The sequence below is a fragment of the Callospermophilus lateralis genome, unplaced genomic scaffold (genome assembly GCF_048772815.1).
Source record: "Callospermophilus lateralis isolate mCalLat2 unplaced genomic scaffold, mCalLat2.hap1 Scaffold_74, whole genome shotgun sequence".
NCBI lineage: Eukaryota > Metazoa > Chordata > Mammalia > Rodentia > Sciuridae > Callospermophilus > Callospermophilus lateralis.
The window spans coordinates 2,262,982-2,269,091 of record NW_027515420.1 but is presented as its reverse complement, the minus strand read 5'-3'; the positions used below and the strand labels follow the sequence as shown (position 1 = coordinate 2,269,091).

At 33.2% G+C, this 6,110-nt stretch overlaps 1 pseudogene; it reads right to left on the bottom strand.

Moving 5' to 3' along the window:
• Positions 1–4,273: 4,273 nt before the first annotated feature.
• On the bottom strand, positions 4,274–5,100 carry LOC143640917 (E3 ubiquitin-protein ligase TRIM48-like; annotated as a pseudogene).
• Positions 5,101–6,110: the final 1,010 nt, after the last annotated feature.

Below are 6,110 nucleotides of genomic sequence, written 5' to 3'. Positions count from 1 at the left end.
ACTACCCTCTCTCTCTCTCTCTCTCTCTCTCTCTCTCTCTATATATATATATATATATATATATATATATATATATATATATATATATATATATATATATAATGCAATCTTCTATAACATTAAAGCCAGCTAGCCTAAGCAACTTAGTGAGGCTCTAAGAAAATCAGTGAAACACTTTTTCTTTATAAAATGTTTGATTAAAGGCTGAGAGTGTTTCTTAGTAAAAAAGCATATCTGATTTGAATTTGTCATGAGAGAGAAAGAGAGAGAGAGAGATAGAGAAAGAGAGAAAGATCTTGAAAAAAATAAAAAAGTAATTAGTGACACTCTTAGTGTCAAGGATGTAAATAATTTAAAGTAACAGTGAGCTAGTTGGAAAACTCATCTAGGTTATTAACTACTACTTTGGAAGTTAGTCTACTCTCCAAAATATAAAAGTGAGAGAGGAATTATTTATTAAAGTGTATATAAAAAAGAGGACTTTTTACACAGCTTTTAGTTGACACAGACTGGGTCAACTTTAGTGGGTGATTAGGGTTTTGCAAAAATGATGAATCCTTGAGTTATTTGGAATAATGTGAATTTATCTAGTCCTCATAAATGAAGATTGAGGTCTAACATAAATCATGCTTGGCAAAAGAAAAGCATTTCAATGAAAATAAATGTATGAATAAACACAAAACAATATTTAACCAAAAGTCAACATTCAGAATATTTATGCTATTATGTAATCACCAGTAATGTAAAAATGATGACAACTAAAGAAAAAGTGAACCAATAAAAAAATAAATAATGTAATGAATTAATTAATGAATGAATAGCTAATAAGTGCAAAGATGTAATGTGACTGGAATTGTCAAAGTCAGCTTGTAGCCATGAAAAAGTGTTAAGGTACATAGAAATGGTGTTTTACTACTTACTGAGACATAACCTCTGAACTATAAATTCCACCCCTAGGTGGGAAGAGTTAAACACAGAACCTATTCACTGGCTCTCTCATTTGGGAACTCTGCAAAAAATTACCTTTTCTTTACCTCAAATTTTATTGCTGCTTCCAAGAACACTACCCTCTATATTCACACTATCATTGTAGACTTGTAGCATGTAAGCCCCTCTAGTGTTTTAAGTTTTTCTTCTTTTTTTTCATTGCTCTTCTTCTACCTACCCCCATATCATCCACCAATACTTATTTTGTATAGCAAAATCTACATACTCAGCAATCACCAGTCTTATATCTTACTATATCCATTTCCTACATTGTGCATGAACACTTTGAGATCCCCTCCAACAAAACATCAATCGTCCAAAGTGATTAGAATGGGGGTAAAATTTGCAGAATATTAATGGTCAGTTACATAACAAGAAAGCTATAAAAAGTGGGCTTCATTTAAGGGTGAAAATAAAAAGAAAATTGTTAGACTTCACAAGTTAAAATAAAGGATCAAAAATTTATGAGTCTCAATAATTTGAATTATTCTTGTGAGTCACTTTTTGGGGAAGGGATATAAGGACATTGCTAATGAGTTCAAAAGCTCAAACTGTTTTTTTTAGGAGACAAAGAATTAAAAATTAAATAATATATATTAAAGTAATTGTGATATCATTTTCATAAAAATATATATACATATTTATTCACAAATTGTTTTAATCTTATAAACAGTTATAAGTGTCAATACATTTCTCTCTGGGCTCGGTTCTATTATTGGAAGAAAATTTTGCCTTAAAATAACCCCATACGAGGCATTTAATGCAATTAACAGGCCTCTAATAATAATAATAATAATAATAATAATAAGTGAGTTGTGGAGGATTTCATGCTTGTGAAGCACACCAGTAATATTAATATAAGTTACTTGAAAAGATTCTGAAATCTTTGTAATGTTTTGAATAACCAATAAAAAAATAAAAATAAAAAAAAACAAGAATACCCATGTGCAGCTTACAACTTGGTGAATTTCTAAAAGTCCCAAATATGTCATTGATTTTCAGAAGGGGACTATCCATTAATCATTACATACATTTTTGTTACTTACAGATAGCATAGGAGGGATCCTTATTTTTAGAATTTCATGGAAGAAGTGACCTCATAGCAAAGTAATCACAGTTGTGGAGAGATATGTTTGTCCAACCAAACTTGAAGCAACAAGGGAAGTGGATTTCAGTTGTAAAATGCAATAGCTATACATGCCTGTCCTATATCCCCATGTATCAGTAGTTACCTGGAGTGACTCCACATCTTGTCTGTGGCATATTTCATTCAGGTCCTCTTGAGATCTCTGTCATATGAATCATTCTGGTTATACTCTCTTTGAGCTGCTCAAAAATGTCTTTTCTCTCTTTCTGCATCCTGTCTGAATGATGCCATTCTTCCTCATAGTAAAATGGAGGCATCTTCCCATATTCAACTCTGATGCTTCTCTTCTTAAATTTATTTAGTTCTGCAGTAAAATTAAATTCATCAAAATATGAACCTATCCCTCTAAATCCTGTCGAAACTCCCTAATTCTAGGACTTCATTTTCCTATGTTTATATATCAATATACAACCATTGGAATTCCACATCATGTACTATCACAAGAATGGGATTCTAATCAGAATAAGTTAAAATCTAAGTATTAATAATAGGTCAAAGTACATTCTACTGTCATGTGTATTTTAAAAGGACAAACAAAAAATAAAATAAACTCCCAGATTCTTATTTGTATTATTAACAATCATATTTAAGCCTTCATCTTGTCAAACTTTCAGAATCCACAAACTTTTATTCCGTTCCTTTTTTACAAATACTCATGGCTCGTTTTTTTCTTTCTAATTAATTTTATGAGGCTAGACTCAAACTTGTAATCTTTCTGCCTTAGCCTCCCAATCAGCTGAGATTACAAGACTGCACTACCATGTCCTTTTCTCTTCATCATGGCCAACAGTTTTAATCAACAGGTTAAATTCACTTAATTCATAATAAAGAGTTTTCTAAAATAATCCACACACAAAAAAAAATTTTGTTTTATCCTTTCCAACCCATATGTGAGGAAACATAACCCATTTCATACTTAAGGACTTTAGACTACAACGAATAGATTGAAATCCATTCACTCTTCTTGAGTTTAAGCCAAGTCACTTACACCTACATACTGTAACTTCAGAGTACAATAGTCATCTCCAAGCACTTCATCCAGCTAACTGTAATACTGAAGTGCCATTTAGCACCTGATCTTATTATCTTTCTGAGACCATTTTCTTAAATTCTCTTCAAAAGTCATTCCAATCTATGACATCAACTTCACCATAACTTCAGTAACCTCCCTCCCAATATACCAGTGCAATTATTTATCATGTGCTTCTCTCTGGGATGACATTCTATGGCTATGTTCCTCTTCAGAACTTAATCTTAAAGTATTTTTTTAGTTAAAAATTTTGCCACCAGCTATTTAAAATTTAAACCTAATTTGCAGTCTGTGCTCTTTTACTCATTTTCACCTTTCCTGCTTAATTAGTCTAAAAAATGTTATCATGCTCTAATGTATCAAGAACTTTACTTATTTACATGACGGTCATTTTCCTTTCTGATTTGTATCTTAACCTTTCCAATAAGAGATTTTTGCAGCCTTGTTTTCTGCATGTTATTTAGCTTATTATTTGTAATAGAGTTATCATGAAACAATTTTTAAATTAATTTTAATTTAAATTATAAGACACTCAGGATAAACATCCACAAAGAAAATTAGTTATTTAAAAATTATTATCAAATTTGTAATCTTCTACTCAAACAAAAAGCTGCTTTACTATTCATATTTCCCCTCCATACTTTATATTATGTTGTTAAATATTAATTCTTTGGAGTAATTTCAGACTGTTCTTATATTTGAACCATTTATCCCTCTCTCTGAAATTTTGCACCCATTTATCACCACTTATTTTTCACTAGCAGTCAGCTTAATCTGCTTTGGAAGCTACATTTGAATTTTCAGTAACTACCAAATGCCACTTTTGCCTGCCATTTACATCATCCCAGCACATATGACATTTTGAAATGGCCTAGTTTTTTATACCTGTTGTGTAAGTACTAAGTGTACCTTTACATGTAGTAAAGCAGAGTGATTTTGATAGTATCTGTGTCTCAAATAGAAACCCTATCTAAGGGCCAAACTTTTATAACTAGAAACTGAGGAAATACTTTTACTATTGACTCCTCCCCTTTCTTGTTCATTCCTAGAGAACACTAGAGTTTCAGATCTATTTCCTACTTTAAATATTGCATATAGGACCCCTAAGTTTATGTTGAAGGCAGAAGTATAGCACTAACCTCCCATGAGTCCATTGTCAATATCTCCATGGCCAGATTTCTGTGACTTTCACAATATTTTTTCCATAAAAATTGCATTTTCTTCAGCAGATAATTCTGTACAAGAACCATAAGTTAGAGAAGCAGCAAAAATAATAGTGTAACATTCAGACCTTCACATAGGGAAGAAATCAGAAATGAGAGATAAATTAACCTCATTGAAAATACTAGGGTCATTATGTTTTCTTTGTTCCTTTCAGATGTTTGTCAAATATGGGAAGCCTGAGACTTGGAACCCAGAAGGCATTCTGAATGGGAAACATAGAGTCATCTGTTCCCCCAAGAAAACACACCCATGTTGATTTCTTTGATCTTTTAAGAATGGATCTTCAGAGGAATCACTTTCCCTGTGCTCCTCAGAAGCACTTTCGATTGGCCATGTCTGTGAGCTTCATGCTCCTGGGATTTAGAGCAGAGCAAACAGAGAAAGTTCTTGTCTTCTTCACAGAAAATCTTTTTCATCTCCTTATGAGCCTCACGCATGTGTTACTCCAAGCTCAGAAATTGCCAAAGACTGTTTTTTTTCTGGCCAGGGCTGCCAGTTTCTTCACACAAACATTTGTTTTAAAGTCTTTCTTCTGTACCATCTGCTTGCATACAGAGAAGGTAACAAGAACTGAGAGATCATGCCAGCCAAGGTAGATACAGGGCCTACAAAAGCTCTGCCCACAGGCTAAGGTGACTGGATCTATAAAGTACTTTATGCAGATAGGGCAGATGATTTCCTTCCTGAAGGCTTGCTTGATTCTGGAATCCATATTTTTGAAGTAGAAGAAGAAGAAGAAGAAGAAGAAGAAGAAGAAGAAGAAGAAGAAGAAGAAGAAGAAGAAGCAACATGTTATTTCTGAGCCTGATTAGGCAAAATGGTTCCTCAGACCCATACCTGGGGAGTAAAAACTACATTTTAATTTTCTTAAAAAATGGTCATTAAAGTAGTACAAACTCTATTCTATAACAAAAAAGAACTGATGCACAAGGAGAGCCTTCAGCATTATGTCAGGCATAATTTTGACTAGATAACTCATATTCCGGCCATACTGAGTTTCTGCTCCCACCATAATAGAAATTTGAATATTAATCATCTGGCTGTGGGTGTAGGACTTGGGTCATAAGGGGCCTACATACAATTATAATTGTTTCCATTCATCTTTTCAATAAAAGGAAAATGAAAGCAGGTTTATTGGGGAAAGTCTACTTGGGCCAATGAAGTATGAGAAGTTCACTAGAAAGAGCCCAGCTCTTTAAAAGTAAAACTCACAAAATCAAATGTATATATGCAGGTTACTAATACTAAGAGATGACTGTATTATAATAAATCTGGGATAAATATATATATTGGAAACCAATATGAAGTATAATTATAAAATGGTATTTTTTTAGGTCGACCAGAAGTTGGGTGTTCCACAAAGGATGCCTGTAGGCTGGAGAGTTGGAAGAACAATTAGCTGTACAGTTCAAGAGGCTTAAGTTTCAAAACAAGAGGTATCAATTCCAAGTCAAAGACTGCAAGTTTCTGGAAACTCCCTAGGGAATCACTGGCAGAGTCTGCTTTGGAAGAGTGAAGAAATCAGTATCAGACAATTTCAGATGCTCAAAACAGCAATCAAGAAACAGTTCAAAGAGGATCAAGATGGCATCTGCTGTTGCTTCTTTCTTCTTCCTATTTTTATTCCATCCAATCCATCACCCTTTTGGACTGTATTGCCCCCAGTTAGGGAGAGTCTTCATTTCAGTTGGCTATTCCATTTGCTAATCATTCCTAGACACA